We start from the raw sequence: 19,686 nt of genomic DNA, 5'->3' as shown, positions 1-19,686 counted from the left end.
CTTGAAAAATTATAGAACCACATAAGGATCTCATATTCCTGTCCTTGGATATTCACCTTTGACCAATATCTCCCCCATGCAGAAGGCTGCTGAGGCTCAGTTGCTGCATTTGAGCTGACTGCACACATTTCCTCCCAGCATGGGAAAGAATGCAGAGTTTGACTCTCTTGCCTTATGAGGGCAATTTATTTTGACAGCTTCCTCACCTCCCTCCCACCCCCAAGTTGTCAGCCTTCCAAGATGCTACAGATTGAACTCTAATCATCCAAAAACCCCATAGCCTGAAAATGAAAGCAGAGACTTGGGAACAAGAGTCAAAGACAGCATTGCAGTTATTGTCTTTGTGCTTTCCTAAAAAAGCCAAATGCTCAAAACCAACTTTGTTCTTTATTTAGATTTTTGTCACTGTCCACCCCCTTCTCCATTTGCTACTTTAAATATGTGCCTTTAAGCTCTATATTTTCTATTGTGGGACACAGTTCATTCATTCTCTAACTTGTATAATAAGTTATCCATGCAGTGTTTCTTTTTGCAGTTGTTGAGTAATTCTTCCATCCTCTGTGAAAGCAAGGAAACTTCCCTATTTCCAATTCTCTCTCTCCTCCATGTCCTAAACCTCTCCACCTGTGACATCCCAGGAAAGCAAAAGGCATTGTGCTGCCACTGACCTAGTTTGAAGTTTGTTAAAAAACAAACAAACAGTGTGTAGTGGTGTTATCAAAGGTGTTGCTTATTGCATCACACAGTTCTGTTTGCACAGTCTTCAGAAAGAAATCCATCTCATCTATTTCAACCAATGGACTTCATTCCTGAGAATAGTTTGTGTTTATTTCTTTTTCTGGTTGTTTGTATTTAAGAGGATTGAAAAAGGTATAGCCAATACAAGAGCTGACTACCTTGAGGAAAGTACTAAAGTTAGCAAACATGGTGGAACATTTTATTTGTCCCTTTGGTTCTTCTTTGCTTTCTATTTCATTTTCCATCTTATTTCAAAGAATTTTCTTTATTGTTCTAGTACTACTCCTTTTACTAATATTTATTATTATCATAATTATTATTTAGCTACTTGTTGATTGTACTGATTTATCTTTGAACCAGGTATTTTTCAAGTATTCTTTAAATGTCAAACATAGTTTAGGTTGTACAGCATATCAAATCATTTAAATCTGCCTTTCTAGAGCATCCTCTACACAGAGAGCTACATAGCTACCTTTCTATATAGTTATCTCTGTCCTGTAGAAAAAATAAATAAAACGTAGGGCTTGGGTAACTATCTTAAGCCTCTATTGCAAATGAATGGAGAAGCCACTTTAAGGTAAATTAAAAGGCTTCTGGAAGAAGACACAAAGTACTTCATATTGTATCTGAGCAAGATGTAGTAATGATTTATCATCCCATTGGTTATGTCAATTCATCCCATAAACTTAGTTGACACAAAACATTTGGTGTTCCTTATTGTTTTGTTATTGTAAAAAATGTGTGTGTGTGTGTGTGTGTGTGTGTGTGTGTATGTGTGTGTGTGTGTGTGTGTGTGCATGAACTTGTCTATGTGTGTGTGCAGGTGCCCTCTGAGGCCAGAGAAGGGTATAAATCCCCTAGAGCTGGAATTATAAAGCTTGTGAGCCACTAGGGGGTCGCTGGGAATTGAACTCAGGTCTTTAGGAAGAGCACTAAGTGCTATTAACCACTGAGATATCTCACCAGTCCTCCTTTTAAGTTTTATAATGGTCTAAAGATTCCCCAGATGTCATGCCATTAAAAGCCTATTCTACATTTTCAAGCTAATATGCCAGTATCTACTGTTCCATGTTCAATATCAGCTGTATGGTATGGTGTAGGCCTGTTATTTTAGCAGAGATAGAGGCAAGATATTGAGTTTAAGCACGAGTTTAATGTCAACCTGGGCTGCAAATGAAGACAATGCTAAAAACAAGCAAACAAAAGTTTAAGGAAATTTTTGTTTGCTATAAGTAAGACTCAGCATTGTTCTGGATTATGACTGATATTGTTCCAGATAGCTTTCTTAGTGGACCCCTGATGGAAGGTAAAACCTGATCTCACTCATGCTATACACAAGCATATTTAACAAACTTCAGCTATTGAAAACATGATGGTTTAGTAAATGGATTAAAGATATTACTTTAATTTTTAATGTTGGATTTTGGACTTTGACTATGAAAAAATGACAAGTATCAGATTATACAGAATCACCATCTTCAAACTGGCATTAGTATCCTTTGATACAGGTTTAAAAGATAAAAAAACCTCAGTCTTTGGGACAAACATAGAAAGTGTTTTTTCCTTTATGCAAACAATGAAAATGGATGGAGCTAACTGAAGCAGAAAATGACTTTATTGAAAGGATATAAATAAATTAACAGAAAGAACAGGAGATTGATAGAGTCCAAATCACAAAATCACCAGAAACTAAGGAACTGTCCATTTTGGGTGGATCCTGGCCACTGGGCCTGATGACACTGTCTTCACCTTGAATAATACAGCAATGAGTAGAATAAATGGTGCAATTTATTCTCTGGTTTATACTTTTGAGACTATCACATAATATATAGAACTTATCTAGCAAATATCTGCTCTCAAAGCCTTTATATTTGAAGAAAAGTCCCCAATGAGCTCTATACAATCATAATTTTTAAAGTTGGGAGTGGTGGGAGAAACCTAACTGCCAGAAATAAACAATAAATGTTTACTTAACATGAAAAAAAAAAAAAACACATGACAGTTTTCTTTCCAATTGTTTATCAATCAATCCATACTGTTATCCAGTGAACATTTAATGCATTCCAGACACAGTGGTAAAGTGCTTAGAATTCTGCTGGCCATTTTTGCTCCTCGTTTCCACCCAATTCTATACTGCAGAAGGCAGAACAGTAAATATGGTTTTATATGGACTCCATGGCCTTGGTTGAAAGACGGAAGTAAGGAAACAAACTTAGGTATTTAGTTGTCAGTGTTTCGAAGTTCCCACATCACTGCAGAAAAGTCCAGCACCTGCTGAGAAGCTGTTGGTATTTGATAAGGGGTAGGAGATAGGGAGTTAGTTTGCTTTAAGTGATGTGACCCCTGGTAGGGAAAACACATGCTGGGGGCAGGCCCAAATTTAGAACTAGCTGGAAAACACACATTGAAGTCAACGGGGGAAAGAAAACAAATAAGAAGGTGAGAAAGACAGTACTGAGGGCAAGAATGAAGAGGAGGAAGGTGGAAAGAGTGCTTAGAGAAGGAGCTGCATGACTTTCTCAAAGAATTAATCAAAATAGTGTAATCAAAATAGGTGTAGACAATTTTTTAAAGACATTGAAAGTTCAATTCTGAACTTCATATGGAAAAACAAAAAACCCAGAATAGCTAAAACAATCTTGTACAATAAAAGGTGCTCTGGAGGAATCTCCATACCTGATCTCAAACTGTACTATAAAGCAATAGTAATTAAAACAGCATGGTACTGGCACAGCAACAGGCTGGTTGATCAGTGGAATCGAATCGAAGACCCAGATATGAATCCACACACATATGGTCACTTGATTTTTGACAAAGAAGCCAAATCCATTCAATGGAAAAAGGATAGTATCTTCAACAAATGGTGCTGGTCTAACTGGAGGTCTATGTGTAAAAAAATGAAACTGGACCCATATTTGTCACCTTGCACAAAACTCAAATCCAAGTGGATTAAAGACCTCAACATAAAACCAGAGACACTAAGCCACTTAGAAGAAAAAGTGGGAAAGAGCCTGGAACATATTGGCACAGGAGACAACTTCCTGAACAGAACACCAACGGCCCAGGCCTTAATGTCAACCATTAATAAATGGGACCTCATGAGGCTGAGAAGCTTCTGTAAGGCAGGAGACACTGTCAATAGAACAAAGCGACAGCCTACAGACTGGGAAAAATCTTCACCAACCCTACATCTGACAAAGGTCTAATATCCAAAATATATAAAGAACTCAAGAAATTAAACACCACCAAACCGAATAACCCAATTGAGAAATGGGGCTTGGAACTAAACAGAGAATTCTCAACAGAGGAGTATGAAATGGCTGAGAAACACTTAAAGAAATGCTCAACCTCCTTAGTCATCAGGGAAATGCAAATCAAAACAACTCTGAGATTCCATCTTACACCCATCAGAATGGCTAAGATCAAAAACTCAAGCGACACCACATGCTGGCGAGGATGTGGGGAGAGAGGAACACTCCTTCATTGCTGGTGGGAATGCAAACTAGTACAGCCACTTTGGAAATCTATCTGGTGCTATCTCAGAAAACTGGGAAGAGGGCTCCCTCAAGACCCAGCTATTCCACTCCTTGGAATATACCCAGAAGACGCTCCAGCACACAACAAGAAAATTTGCTCAACCATGTTCATAGCAGCCTTATTCATAATCGCCAGAACATGGAAACAGCCTAAGTGTCCCTCAGTAGAAGAATGGATAAAGAAACTGTGGTACATATACACTATGGAATACTACTCAGCTATTAAAAACAAGAAATTCCCGAAATTTGTGGATAAATGGATTGAGCTAGAAATGATCATAATGAGTGAGTTAACCCAGAAGCAGAAAGAATCAAACGGTATATACTCACTTATATCTGCATACTAGCCCAAGGGGCATGTCCCACAAAAGCCTTCACTTACCAGGAAACTGGGACAGAGGGGAAGGCATCCTATTGGGACTCTAAATGAGAGACGCACGGGAGAACAGCAAAATAAAAGGATCCAGAGGGTCCTAGAAATCTACAAGTAGAACAATATGATAGGCAGATTTGGGCCCAGGGGTCCCGCTCAAACTAAGGCACCAGCCAAGGACAATACAGGAGGTAAACTTTAAACCCCTTCCCAGATCTAGCCAATGGTCAAAATATTCTCCACAGTTGAGTGGAGAGTGTGATACGACTTTCTCACGTACTCTGGTGCCTCACATTTGACCATGTCCCCTGGAGGGGGAGACCTGGTGGCACTCAGAGGAAGGACAGCAAGTAGCCAAGAAGAGACTTGATACCCTATGAGAATATATAGGGGGACGTAATCCCCCTCAGGAACAGTCATAGGGGAGGGGAATAATGGGAAAATGGGGCGGGGGAGGAATGGGAGGATACAAGGGATGGGATAAACATTGAGATGTAACAAGAATAAATTAATTTTAAAAAAAAAGGAAAAAAACAAATAAATAAAGTTTCAGGGAAAAAAAAATGATCACAAGTCCTGAGTACATATTTCTCAAAAGAAGACAAGCAAATGGCTAAAGGTGCATGAAAAACAAATCAAGTTTCAAAACGTGAGGGAGAAGTGAATCAAAACTATGTGTCTCTTTAGTTAAAGGAAATGGGAGGTGTTCGAAGATTAAGGGAAGAGGAAGTTAAATAATAATATTTTATTAAAGTGAAATATTTATAGCAGAGGGCGTGGAGAGGTGGCTCAGCGGTAAAGATTACTTATTGCTCTTGCAAAGGACATGAGTTTGAGTTCTAGCACCTACATGATACTCACAACTATCTATATTCCCAGTTCATTGGATCTGATAATTTTACCTTTTCTGGTCTTCATGAATACTACGTATGGACATGCTGCACAAATGAACATGCAGACAAAAAAAATCACATACACAGAAAATTTTTTAATAAATAAAAGCTAATGAGGAAAAAAGTGTAAAATGAAAGTTAAAAATGAATATTTGGAAGATAGATCTCTACCCTGATTGAAATTATGCAGTCTATACTAGGTGTCTGGCAATGGACAACCTTTATAGGCCCATTAAAATGGGTTAATATGCTTTGAATTGTACTAAATATTCCAGGTGCGAATGGATAAATGCAAAAACAAAAGACTAACAATTTCTATATAGTTTAAATTATTCTTATTCATGCTAGAGACATCACAGTGGATTTTTACTAAATTGAGACAAACATACACCCGACAATATTTCCACATGAGCGGCAGCCTCTGCATGACAACCCTAATTTGTCCTTAAGCTATTGATGCCGGAATCCAACAACTACCCATGGGTTTTTGACAGTTTTACACACATCCTCTTAGCTTTGAAGGCCTTTATCTACACAACTTGAAGAATTCAAGTTCAGATTGATTTTTCTAAAACTGCTGACTTAAATTAGCCTCTTCAAGCTTACAAAGTACTTTAGCATGCTGTTTCACTTTAAATCTATAATATAGAGAGAATGAAGAAATTGGGAAATCAGAGATTTTCTCCTACAACATATTCTTCTCTGATAGAAAACTCTTTCTCCTATACCAATATAAAATTCCATTCTATTACAAGTAGTTTATAGAGGAACATATAAGCAAAATTTCTAAACCTAACAATTACATTAAACTATCTAGGCGGGCCAAGGAATTATCTTTCTTTAACCTTCAACACTTACTAACAAAGCCATTATCTTAACAAGAGTTGTGCCCTTAAGTTCAGAAATGAAATTTGTTAAACTCTTACCAGATCCTCCTGTGTTTTCTTTGTAAGTTTCAAAAGCAACTATTTCCTCTCTACACACACAGACATTTAGTCATTAAAATGAATGATAGTTATTCTGTTTTATCAGTGACTATTTATGAGTTAAATATTTTTGTGTTAAGTATTCAATTAAAACTTGATCTATTCATTAATCTTTTCATTTAGCTGAATATTTTTTGAAATAGAAATAAATACTGGAAAATATCTATTTTGTCTTATCAGTTACTATTTAGGGGGGATCAGAATGCATTTTTGCTTCTATAGATTTTTAATAATAAATACATACAGATAAATGATATGAAATAATAAGCAAAGAAGGACAACAGACTGGCGTCAAAGGGCCCCAAGGCTTTGATGAGGAGGGGTATGGTACATACACATGTAAGAAGACAATATTTTCTGGATATTAGTTCTTGGGTTGATAACGGAGAAGTTGTAGGAGTATATTATGATGGAATATTTGAACCACTTGAATATTTTCACATGATTCTCAATAAAAATGGAAAATACTACTTTACATCCCTACCTAGAATTACTTCAATGAATGTAAAGCTTTACGGTGAGTTGTGGCTAAAACAGAAACTCATAACTGTTTAAAATTCTGAGAGCAACTAAGTGTGAGTGTTCAGCTACAGATAACATTTAGTCAATCTGTGCTTTGTGACCTAAGGCTCTGTGAGCATTAAATAAAGTAGAAGAGAAAGAATGTGAGAGCTAAATGATGGGGGGAGCGCTGTGAAAGAAAAGCAGCAGTGGTTATGCAGGACCCTCACAAGATTGAGTCACTTAAAAATTCCAGCATTGGTTTGGATATACTGGTCTACACTATTAATCTCAGGACTCAGAAAGCAAAGCCAGGGGAATTGTTATAAGTTGAATATCAACAGAATGAATTCCAAGACACCCAGTGCTACACAGTGAGACCCTTACTCAAATGAAATTTTGGCAAGGGGCCACTAGTAGGTTGATCGTGCCTTGATGTATGGCTTCATATTTACAAGCACACAGGTAATATTAATGTAATTCAATGAGTTTTAAAAATACAACATCATGTTGGGAGAGAGGTATGTTGGGTATCTCTGCTTAGAGTTGGAAAGGATATGGTAGTGGATGTGATACATTTTATACATGTGTATAATAGTCAAAGAATAAGAAAAAATATTATAAATGTCAGTGGCCTATTGTGAGCTGTGTATGTAAAAACTCAAAAGTTAAACGGTAAAGCTGTACATCTAAAAGGAAAATTTAAATTAAAATTCATGAGTTGAAATGAATCAAAAATTACTTACACAGTTTAAATTATTCACTTCTTAGACCCTCTTCACCCCAAAAATAGAATGTCAACCTCACTAATGGTTCTGGGTAAAAGCAAAATGAGGAATGACTTTGTAAAACTGAAGCAACAGCTAAGGTAGAAAGTAACAAATATTTTGGATAGTTTATAAGACCTTGGATCAGAAAGACTTTCAAAAGAGAAGCATCCTCTACATCTGAACCTGAAGGTGATCACAAGGTTACAGACATCAAACTGGATGTTGTGATAGGATTAGACTTGTGAAATCTAAAAGTCAACATATTCTCCATGTGGGAGAGGGAGAATCGATAGGGGCCAAGGGCAGTCAATAGCAGATGGCTGTGCTGAGATTCCCAAAGAACCACATGCTCAGACACCTACATCTTGTGTAGTTAGTTCTCTCTACACTGTCTAGATTTCTGAGTGTTAGTGGCCTTTTGCCTAGTGATATTCAACAAAGCAGAAACAAGCAGAAGATTACTTGTTACAGGAGTGCTGACAGTGGCTACTATCAGCAGATTGCTTTCCGTAAAGGCAGCATAATCTTGGGATGGAAAACTGAGGGCAGAGAGCTATGCTAGTCATCTCAGCCAATCAGCCATTCCTATGACCTAGGCTCTCTTACGTCAGGAGAAAAACCTAAATTCAAAATCATGCACCCATTCACTACACTGAAATTTTAACAAAAAAAAAACATTTTTTGCGTGTGTGTCAGTGAGCAATAGATGACTAAGTCACTCAGCAATAGATGACTAAGGGATGTGGTGAACAGAAGATATTACTTTGGGATTCCTCTTATGAACTTAAGACCTGTGAAGTGAAACTAAGCTGTTAACACAAAGAAGGCACAGATTTTAATTATCATTTCATCAGGTTATTTTTACTTAAGTATTTTTTTAGTACTAGACATCACATTATATTAATAATTTCTATTATTCACTTGAGACCATGTTTCAAATTTTTCTTTCACCTGGACAGTTCTTCCTTTTTTAAATGACCAGATATCTGTTTAAAACGTTAGAGTGAGAATGTGGATGTTTATCTTCAAATGCTTAGGCCTAACTCAAGCATTTTTGTTTTCCTCCTTTGCTTACTACTGCATAAGCTCTAAAGGGATTAACTTGCAATTAAAGAATGCATGATGAAGGTACTTAAAATAATTCAATAATTAAGCTCCAGTTTGTTTGTTTGTTTTGGTGTTTTTGTTTGTTTGTTTTTTGGTGTTGATGATTGATAAATCAAATAAATTCAATTTATTATATTCTATCTATTCATGATAGTATATTTCTTCAGTATGCATAAGCAGCTGAAAAGAAAGACTTCATATGCATACTTTATCTTTTTATTATTTATTTTGCATGTAGAGGGTGGATGTATTTGTATGGATGAATGCATGTATGCATCAGGGTATGCATGTGGTAGTCAGAGGACAACTTCTGGCAGTTGCTTCTCTCTTTCTGATCAGTGAATCCCTGGAATAGAGATTGAATACTCAGACTTGGGGGTAAGAGCTCTTACCAACTGAGCCATCTCACAAGCCCTACCATGCATACTATCAGTGGTCCTAATCCTAATTATCAGGCATCAAAGAAAAAAGAAGTGCAACATAGTAACTTGATGTCAAGATACACAAGTCAATGCTATTTTAGTGTCTGGTGCTGCTTCCTCTCACTATGACAATGACATTATCATTATTATTATTATTATTATTATTATTATTATTATTATTATTATTATATTGTATGTCTTGATGTTAAATGAGAAAGCTTCTATCAACTTGGGGCAAAGGCAAAGACATCATACAATACAATCTTATTTTTTTTTATTAATTTATTCTTGTTACATCTCAATGGTTATCCCATGCCTTGTATCCTCCCATTCTTCCCTCCCTCCCATTTTCCCATTATTCCCCTCCCCTATGACTGTTCCTGAGGGGGATTACCTCCCCCTGTATATGCTCATAGGGTATCAAGTCTCTTCTTGATAACCTGCTGTCCTTCCTCTGAGTGCCACCAGGTCTCCCCCTCCAGGGGACATGGTCAAATGTTAGGCACCAGAGTACATGAGAAAGTCATATGCCACTCTCCACTCAACTGTCGAGAATGTTCTGATAACAACATAGAAAATACAAATCACATAAATAAAAAAGCAACATTTGGTTTGGATTTTTTTTGTTTTGTTTTGCTTTGTTTGTTTGTTTGTTGTTGCTGTTATTGTGTTGTTGTTGATTTTCTTCTTTCTTGGCCGTGCTCAGACTTAAACCTCATTTTAGTAAACTTTCATAGTTTTAACACGTTTTTTGAGACCCACGGAAAACTTGAGCTGTGATTTTTGACTCAAACAAAAATTTACACTTTTTCAGTGTATACTGTCAGGGCAAAAGAAGCCCAATATCACAGGGACATAAGAGGAATGTGGCCCCAGATCTTGAGTAGCCTGCCTGCTGTGGTCATTTGTTTGAGTTGTAGTTTTTTGAGTTTGTTTTATTCTGTATCCCCTATTTTATGGTAGAGACCTCCCAGAGAATGAGCAGTTGTTCCTTGGCTAAAACTTCCTCCTTTCCCTCTCCTCCTTGCAGTTACCAAGGTTTATGCTCTCTGGTCCTATTTTCCCCCAAACATTAATTGAATGGTCCTCAAGCCTCCCTTTAAGTCCATTTATAAATTCTTTCTTTAATGAGACTAAGACTTCAAAAACGAACTTCAATTTCCCAGGGATCCAATTCAGCATGCCCCAGATCATCATAGTCCAAGGGCATAACAGTACTCGGTGGATCTTATCATGGTGGCCAGTAAACAGAGTTAGTAAACTTATTTTTGTATGAAATAAAGTTTGTCAGTACAGATGACCTCAACTATTCCCTGGTATGTAAGCTGAAAAGAATTAAAGAGATATTATACCGACAAATACCTTTTATTCTGTAGTTTTAAATATGTGTATTAGCCAAATTGAAATGATTGAACCCAGTTCTGCCATAAATATGCATAAGCGCAATTGTGTAAATTGGAATACCTTAATAACACATTCTGTAAACTAATGACACACAGAAAAAAGCATTTAAAAAATAGTCAAAGTGTGTGTGCTTAGTAGGTGCTCAAGAAAGTTGCCAAAGCAATAGAAATTACTTTTTTTTTAAATGTATGATTTAAAAAAAAAAGAATTAACTTATTTTATTTTGTTCATGTGGTTATTTAGTCTGCTTTTATGTATGTGCATATGTGTACTCTATCCCTAAGAAAACCAGAAGAGACCTTCTGATCCTACTAGAATTGGATTTATGATTGGTTGTGAGCTACAATGTGGTGCTGGAACTGAGGGAGAATGACTAGTGCTCTTCATGGCCGATCATCTTCCCACCCACCTCTCAGATATTATTTCTTATAAAAGACTTTCACTTGACAGACTCAAGTTTCATGGTGTGACAGGTAGAAACACTGACTAATATGATGTAACTTAGAATCCCAACACTGCATATTGCACAGTTGGCTTAACAAAATACACATAATCATGTTATATACTTTCAAATATCCACATTAAATTTTCACCTAGGCCTCCGTCTCCTAAATATCCCAATTATAGATGTGTTTCCACTACTGAGATATAGAATATGTATATTCTACTATTTACTATCTATTTGATTACCTCACTTATTTAACTTAAACTTGCTTTAAATGAGAATATGTCACTACATTGATTAGGAAATTAATATAATTTTTCTGTAAATGAGAAGAACTATAAAATTTATGCAATGCAATTATTTTCAAATTTCTTTGCCTGCCAAATGTTCTGCTTGAATGTAGTTATGTGATAATTGAGAAAGGTTGTGGCCCATTATCTTTTAACATGCGAAATTTTTAGCAAATCAAATAAGGCATATCAGCACCAAACTGTGATTTGTTCTTGAAAATTAAATAAAATAAAATAGAATATATAGCTAAAATGGATTTTCTTCACAATGATGTATCCCTACATTATTATACCATTTAAAACATCTATTGTCAGTACTGAGTGTATAGCACTAATATGTACTTTGCGCTGAGAAATCTTGCCTCATATACAATGTGTCTTCCAACACAATAACATATGTTATTTCTTCTCCTATTATTATTTTATTATACTTTTGTACAAAATATCGATATATAGATATTTATTGATCTATGTATCTCAATCTCTCTATTTTAGAAAACTGTCTGTCCTAGTGCACATCTTTCCAATGCCCTCAGAAATTTATCTTAATCTTAGAGTTAGTGCATAGAGGTGTATTATTGTAATTCATAAATTATATATTATTTAAAGTCAAAATTCAGGTAAGTTTTCCAGTTGTGGCTTTATTTTCTTTTATTCACCATTTTGTTCATCTGTTTCTTCTTATAACACAAGTTTCTGAAAAAACAACTGTTTCTATGTTTAACGTATTCTTAATTCTGAAGGCATATTTCTTACATGTGACCATTCACTGAATTCATTTTGAGATTCTTTCATATGCAATTTTTCAACATCCTGAATGGCCTACATGTTGTAGTAACCTGGTTCACCTAGGTCACAAATGGCATCTCAGTTATCATAGATTATAAGCCCTTTTCTTTCCACTTAACATGCAACTATGACCAACTTTTAGTTACGATCACATGGCTCAGAGTGCATGTGATTGCATCATCTCCAATAACTTCATCTAGGTCTTCTCTGCAAACAAGGTCCAGGTTCCAAGTTCTAAAAGACCAAGCTGCTTTGAGGGCTGAAGTGATAGCTTAGTTTTTTAGGTGATTGCCTTGTAAGCCTGGGAACTGTCTTTTACCTTTGGAATACCCTAACAAGGAGAAAAATTGGACAGTGTGGCATATACCTCTAATATCAGGCTTGGGGAATCAAATCCTTGGAGCTCACTCATTGGCCAACTTAAGACTTGGTGAATCTCAGGCCAGAGTGGATTAGTAGGAAATGTTGTGTGGTTGCTCTTGAGGTACAGTGGCTCTTCCAGGGATGCTTATTTCTGTCCCAGCTTACTGATTGTCTTTTAAATACCTCCCCAAGTTACAAAAAAAATCTTTAAGGAATTTCAATTCTTTCATCATATTCAGTTCTTTTACAAAACCTGATTATAGAATGTTTTGACTTCTCATTTTTTATTATCAATTAATATTATGTTTATTAAAATGATACATACTATTAATAATGGTGACCCAAGATAGCAAATAGTAATCTTTAAATGTGTTACACATCCTAAATCATATTCAGCTATGGATTGATACTTTCTCCAATGTGAGTTAGCTCACAGTAAACTAAGAAATTCCACTAGAAATCATCTGCACAATGAAGACTCACTGCTTTCCATTTGCACATTTACAATTCACTTCCTTATTCACCAGTTATGCCCTAAATTTTACGTGGTCCAACCTTGTTATGGTTTAACATCCTTTTTTAGAAGTTGTTGGAAACAAGAGTCTTTCTTTGGGCTCTTCATTTCTTTGCTTATGTGCTGTTATTATTGCATGTTTGAAAGGCCAAGGATCATTAACATGTACAGTCTCAGGAAAAAGATTATAGCACGGCATAAGTAGTGTAGGGGAGCAGACATGGACACAAGAAACCCAGTGAGGAGCACATGCCCAGCAACTCAGCATATCAGGAGCAACTGAAATGGTACCTTATTCAGCTACTCCAAGGTGGCAAAAGAAGATATGCTGAACTAGCTATTTTTTATTTCAAGTTATAGTTTTGATCTTCATTTCAAAAGGCGTTCTCTCCATTATTGTGGACAGGTATTTTAATTGTATCAATGTTAAGTTGAACTCAAAGTCTATATTTTCCAGTATATTATATATTATACTGTCCGTTGATAACCCTTACCAAAATATATGACTATTTGAAAGTACAATAGCAATAGCATTGTATATGTATGTGTTTGCATGATAATTTATTTCTTTGGATAAAGTTTTTACTTTTTATGATGATTTCGTATCATTGTTTGGAATAAAGGCACTGTTTCTGACTCAACTTGGTATTCTCTGCAGAGCCTAACATGACAAAGACAGAAATGATGGTATTATAATTCTATGTCTACATAAGTTTTTTATAGATGTTGAAGCTCCAGGAAGTAAAGAATAAAATCCCACTTAAATCAAATAATATCAATAGCTGGGAAAGCTTAAATATCAGCTACCTTATCATATAGTTAAACACATTGCCACTAACATTTCTGGAGTTTCTAAAAACATTTGTTCCAAGTCATTAAAAAGGAAGTGTTGATAAAGGGTAAAAAGTATGTTACTATATGTCATAATAAAGGAATACTGTGCAGTCATAAAACATGGAGCTTGGAAGCATATTCTCTTTAATATGAAAAATTGTTATAGTGGCAAGAAGAAACAGGACGCTAACAAATTACAGTTATTGTTTAATCACAACTATTAAAACTTAATGGAAAAATAATAGAAATTAAAATATAAATATGGAACAACTGTGGGTGTTTTATTTCCTTTATTGTTTATCTGATTCAAATTTTCAACTAAGACTGTGCTTTAATTTCATGATTGCAGAGAAATAAAATGTATTCTGATATTTTTAAACAAAGTTGCTCAATTTACATAAATTGAATTAATCTCCCTTTATTAAGTAATTACTCTATTAATCACTGCTGAATAGGACAATGTGATAGAAGCATGGTGCAAATCACTGCACTATTGTTAGTTTCTGGAATAGTAATGAGGATACAGATAATTTATTTTAATGTAAAAGGTGCTTGACTTTCTGCTTCTAATCCAAAGAGCATATCAATTAGAAGAGAGCTAAATGTATGAGCTCAACTCAACAAGACCTGGCTCTATTAGGTCTTTGGGACTTAAAATGTTTTTAGGTATTTACTATTTAACCTATAAGAGATTGGGGGGGGGTAAGGGAGGGAGAGGGAGAGAAAGGGAGAGAGAGAGAGAGACTAAACACATATAAAGGCAATGGCCATTTGTGTTAATCTCTTAAATGTGGCCTGAGACAAATAATGTGAAGGACTCTGGAGATTAAAGCCATCTCAGTGACACTGGACAAATACATCCTAAACTGTAGCTCTGGCATCCACCAAAACACCACTCTTTCAAAGTGCATCGATAACTATGAGGAATGCATAGCCAGAAGGAACAGATTTCACCAGAGGGAGAGAAACAGTTAAGGGGCCAATAAAAGCATCTTCAGTGTTTAGCTATGAATCTCAGCTTCTGTTTTGAAACTTCTGCTAGTTGGAGCCTCTCAGAAAACAACTCTGATAAGCTCCTGTCTGCCAGAATAGCAGATTATCATTTATAGTGTCAGGGGTTGGTTCTCTTCCATGAGGTAGGACTTTGGTTGGGAGAAGCATAGGAAGACTAGTAGAAAAGTGGGCACGAGGATAAAAATACCTAGAGGTATCAAGAGTTCCACAAGAATGCCAACAAGCCCAAAGGGATCTGTGGAGTCTGAAGCACCAACCAACGACCATGCATGGACTGTGCCTAAGTCCTCTACATAGGTGTAGCCAATGGCCAGTTCAGCTTCATGTGGGTCCACTAGTAAGGGGAGCTGTGTCTGTGTCTGGACATGGACTCTGTTGCCTACTTTAAAAAAATTTTTTTTAGTACAACTTATTCACATTATATCCTGATTATTAACCCCTCTGTCTTATCTCCCAGTTCTTGCCCTTCCTCTTCCTCCCTATTCTCCTTTTGTAGATCTCTGGTGGGGGGAGAGACTCCTCCCTCACCATTTGATCACAGTCTATCAGGTTTCACCAGGGTAGCCTGTATCCCCTTGCTCTGTGTGCCCCCAACACCCCAAGGCTGCCCCATCACAGGGCAGTGATCAAATCTCAGGCACTGGAGTTCATGTCAGAGGCAGTCCCCTCTCTCTCCCCTTCCCATAGACATGGAGAATGAGCTATCCACCAGCCACATCTGAAAAGGTGGTCTAGGTACTCTGCATACATTGTCCTTAGTTGATTCATCAGTTTGTATAGGCCCCACAGGTCTAGATCTGCTGGCCTTGGTGGTCTCTCTGTGGAGCTCCTGACCCCTGGGTCCTTCCATCTTCTCTTCTCCTCCTCACTCTTCCATACAACTCTCAGCTCTCCTCCCAAGTTCCTGCTACAAGTCCCAGTACCTGTCCTGGGTACTCCACTGGGTGGAGTTTTCAGAGGACATCTATGTTGAGCTAACATCCATGTATAAGTGAGTATATACCATACGTGTCTTTCTGGGTCTCAGTTACCTCACTCAGGATAATCATTTCTAGTCCTTATAATTGCCTGCAAATTTCAAGATTTTCTTGTTTTTTTGATAGCTGAATAGTATTCCATTGTATAAATGCACCCAGTTTCTTTATCCATTGTTTGGTTGATGGACATCTAGGTTTTTCTTAGATTCTGGTTAAGACAAAAAAATTCAAGTGACAGCACATGCTGGCAAGGACGTGGCGAAAAGAACACTTTTTTGTTGCTGATGGGAGTGCAAACTTGTACAACCACTTTGGAAATCCATCTGGCGCTTTCTCAGAAAACTGGGAATAGTGCTACCTCAAGACCCAGCTATACCACTCCTGGGCATATACCTGAAAGATGCTCCACCAAACAACCAGGACATATGCTCAACCATGTTCATAGCAGCTTTATTCATAAGAGCCAGGATTGTGGCCTATTTTTGATAACTTCCCCCTGGCGGCCTGTCTTGCTAAGCTATGGGGTGGGGGAGGAACTCAGTCCTGTTGGGACTTGATGAGATGGGGTGGGTGGGTTAAGGGTAGCCCCCCTTTTCAGAGGACTAGAGGAGGGGGCAGGGAGAAGGGAAGGTGGGACTTGGAGAAAAGATAAGAGTGAGCTAGGACAAGGATGTAAAGTGAATAAATAAATAAATTTATAAAAAAATATCTTCAGTGTCACTAAAACTTCCTTGATTTCTAATTGTCTATGTCATCTAATTCAATCTAAGGTAGTTTGTCTTAAAAGAAGTACACTCTTCTCACTATTTTTCTACAAGGATGGTGTCAAGACCTCTTAGAAAAACTTACATCCACAGGCAGTACTCAGTCCCATATTCATTGTGTTTTACTAAATCCATCCAAATTGATAATAAATTATGTTTGTAAATCAGGTGACATAAAACATAAACAGCAACATTTGATAACAAATAAAACACTTATACCAATTACCCACAATAGTGGCTATGTGACTGCAATCTCTCCTTTTTGAAATATCACATTACAAAAAGGAAATCACCCTCTTTCTTGTGGTAATGTGAAATGATACAATGACTACATAATGAATTCAGAGAAATGAGATGGGAGTTGTGGGGGAGCAGTTAGTGTCTGCATGAGGACCACTTCAGCTGCTAAAGTTTAACTTTGAACTAAATCATGTAGGCTGCTAGACAACTTAAAGGCACTTTGAGCATGGATGACTCAAGTCCTATGCAGTGCAGAGCGAGGCAGTGTGCACTTTCAATGAACTGTTTTACAGAAATGAATGACATGGAATTTAATACTCATGAAATGCTCATTTCTGGAGCTTTTATATTTAACATTGTAGAACCTCAGTTGACCATAGGTCATTGAACGTGCAAGTAATAAAATATGGATAAGGGGATGATTACATTACATTTCTGGAGGTATTGAAATAGAGTATCAAAAACTAGCTGATTTAAACATAGACTTCTCATAATTTGAGAGGTTAAAATTTAAAGTCAAAGTGATGGTATCCCTTTATGAAGCCTCTGAAGTTCAGATCTTCCCTTATCATATTCCTCATGTAACGTTTTTCTCCCTTCTTTATTCTCTCTTTCCTCCTCCTCTCCTCTGTCTCTTCAATCTGCTCTCTCCCTCTCCTATCCTTCCTTTCCTGCTATGTATTCCAGACTCACATAAAACTCACAAAATTCCTATCTCTATTTTCAGAGAAATTAGCTTCTGGGCACTCTGGTCTCTTCTAATAAAGACACTAGTCCCTGCATTCAATGCCAATTCTCATCCTCAGGAAGAATTTGATGCAAAATAAGAAAATATTCTGAGGAAGTAGGAGTTAAGATTAATATCTTTTCACCAGTTACAATGCAAAAAACCAACAGTTGGATAATGAAAAAAGGCCTGTATGCAAAGAATAAAAGTGAAATTTAAATGCAGAAAATAATAATAACTTTGTTCAATTCTTTTTATTAATGCAGGGATTATTATTGGAGAACTGATAAGTTAAAAATAAAATTATCTCATTTGAAAATCTATGACCTAATGACTCATTTAGAGATACATTGGATAATTTGTCTCAAACACCAATACCAACACACACACATATACATACACACACACACACACGCACATACATACATACACACACATATATACACACACACATACACATACACACACACATACACACACACACACACATATATACACATACACCTGACTCTAATATCATGTCTGCTTCACTGAGACTAACCTGGCTATAAAGATTATATCTCTTTTTTTTATTCTTTTTGGACATTGAAAAACTGGTTTTCTTCTAACATGCTAAAACTCTTTCTGATTTTGAAAATTACTAGTGTATTCTAATTCTTCATAAGGTACCAGTTCCTTTTTCATCTCAGTGTCACGTTAGTATTAGAAAAAGGAAACTAAAATTATAGCTTAAAGAGATGTGGAAGACAGTACAAAGAAAATAGCAGCCAGGCATTTAGGGACAATAGAAACATGATTAAAAAAAAAAAAAAAAAAAAAAAAAAAAGAAAAAAGAAAAAAGAAAAAGAAGCAACTTATTTATCAATTTAATCTGTTTAATGAGTTTAAGTAACACAAGTTGAGATCTCGAGCATTTTTGTTTCACATACATTTTCCGGATCATATTTTCAATCTTATTGCCACTGCAATATTCATCTAGTAGGCTACATGTAGTTGAGTGTCACACATAAAATTAGCAGAGCAACACAATGCTATATAATGATAAGGAATAGATTAGATTATCAAATCTCCTAGGCAGAACTTGTTGTGTGGTAGTCAACTTGACACAAGCTAGAGTGATATGAAAAGAGGGAACTCCAACTGAGAAAATCAGTTGATTTTCTCACCACCAGAGTGGCCCATAGGGCAACCCTGTGGTACATTTTCTTGATTGATGTTGAAGGTGGAAGGATCTATACTACTGTAGGTGGAGCCAAGCCTGGGTATGTGGTACTAGGATGTATAAGACAGCAAACCCAGAAATCCAGGAAAAGCCAGCCACTAAGAATTATTCCAGCATGGCCTCTGTTTCAGTTACTGTCCTGACTTTGCTTGATAAAGGATTGTAACCTGTAAGCTTAAGTAAATTCTTTGCCCCTAAAGTTGCTTTTAGTCATGGCCTTTGTCACAGCAATAGAAACCTAAGACATAATATAATCAACAAAAATGAGTGAGCTTTTCTTTTATCTATTGTTTTTTGCTGTTGTATTAATATGCAATGGTACGGTAGCTAGATTTGGTTTTTAACAAAGAGATATGCATCTGGTTGAGACTCTAAGGCTTAATTTTTGGTAGGATTGAGTGGGAGAAAAGGGTTTGTCACGGGGATGGCAAGTTCAGGCTGTGGTCTTGAAATAAAGAAATTTAATGAAAAAATTATTGCCTTTAGCTGTTCACCCTTGCCTCTTGCTTGGAAGTACATCAACTCTACTGCTGTCGTCATTGCTGCTGTCTTCTGCTGACATATGAAGCCCGATTATCTGGACTTCCACACTTCCTGAAGAATTACAACATACCAGGTATCCTACAAGCTTTCATTACCACACTGTGACTTCTGAGTCACCCAGATTTTTGTGTTAAGCAACTGCCAGGTTCTTAGCTTTTTCTCTAGTACTGACAATCATTATTTGGTTTCTCAGCATGTATTATGTAAGCCAATCTAATAAATCCTCTTTGAAAT

General features: G+C 36.5%; 1 long non-coding RNA gene across 1 annotated transcript in view; it reads right to left on the bottom strand.

Moving 5' to 3' along the window:
• LOC127187924 (uncharacterized) overlaps positions 1 to 19,686 on the bottom strand; it is a 509,622-nt gene that overhangs the window by 183,174 nt on the left and 306,762 nt on the right. The gene's annotated exons all lie outside the window — the stretch shown is intronic.

Source organism: Acomys russatus, chromosome 4, assembly GCF_903995435.1.
Source record: "Acomys russatus chromosome 4, mAcoRus1.1, whole genome shotgun sequence".
NCBI classification, from domain to species: Eukaryota; Metazoa; Chordata; class Mammalia; order Rodentia; family Muridae; genus Acomys; species Acomys russatus.
The sequence above is the reverse complement of the archived record's forward strand: the minus strand, read 5'-3'. Positions and strand labels throughout refer to the sequence as shown.